Genomic DNA, 620 nt, shown 5'->3' on the forward strand with positions numbered 1-620 from the left:
CCTATAGTTTTCAAATTGTCATTTACAACAGCATCATAAAATCTATGTTATAGATTGCCACCCCTTGCCTTTTTTTAACAAATTATTCTTTTGTTAGAATCAAGCAGAGCTGAATGTGGAAGAGATAAACCTCTTATGGATTTACTGTTGAGACTTCAAGAAATAAGCTGGAGAAGGTGTTGTCTAATCACTCAAAGGCCTTCTCATCAGCTGAGCTAACAGTCTCGACTGAAGAAGTCTCATTCTTCCACCTCTCTTTGAGCAAACACTGACTAAGATTCGACAAGTTCCTAGGTTTAAACCTGTTGTCCTCCTACAGCAGATCACTGGATTCATTATCCAGCTCAACTCACACACAATGGACTGACCTGTGCTTGAGCTGCTATCTGATAAAAAAAACAGAGCAATTTGGTCTGGTTCTGATATTTCAGTTGGTGTATATAAACATTGGGCCTCATGCAAGAACATGTTCGTATTCTTCTCCTAAATTTCTCTTACTTTTGTTCGTACAAAGGGTTCGTACGAACATGTCACGTCAGATTCAATCTTCAGGAAAAGTGTGTAAATGAGCTGTGTAAATTCCATGTGTTCGTATCCAGCTGCTCGTGCACGCGAGAGGA

The sequence above is a fragment of the Austrofundulus limnaeus genome, unplaced genomic scaffold, assembly GCF_001266775.1.
Source record: "Austrofundulus limnaeus strain Quisiro unplaced genomic scaffold, Austrofundulus_limnaeus-1.0 Scaffold131, whole genome shotgun sequence".
In the NCBI taxonomy this organism is placed as follows: domain Eukaryota; kingdom Metazoa; phylum Chordata; class Actinopteri; order Cyprinodontiformes; family Rivulidae; genus Austrofundulus; species Austrofundulus limnaeus.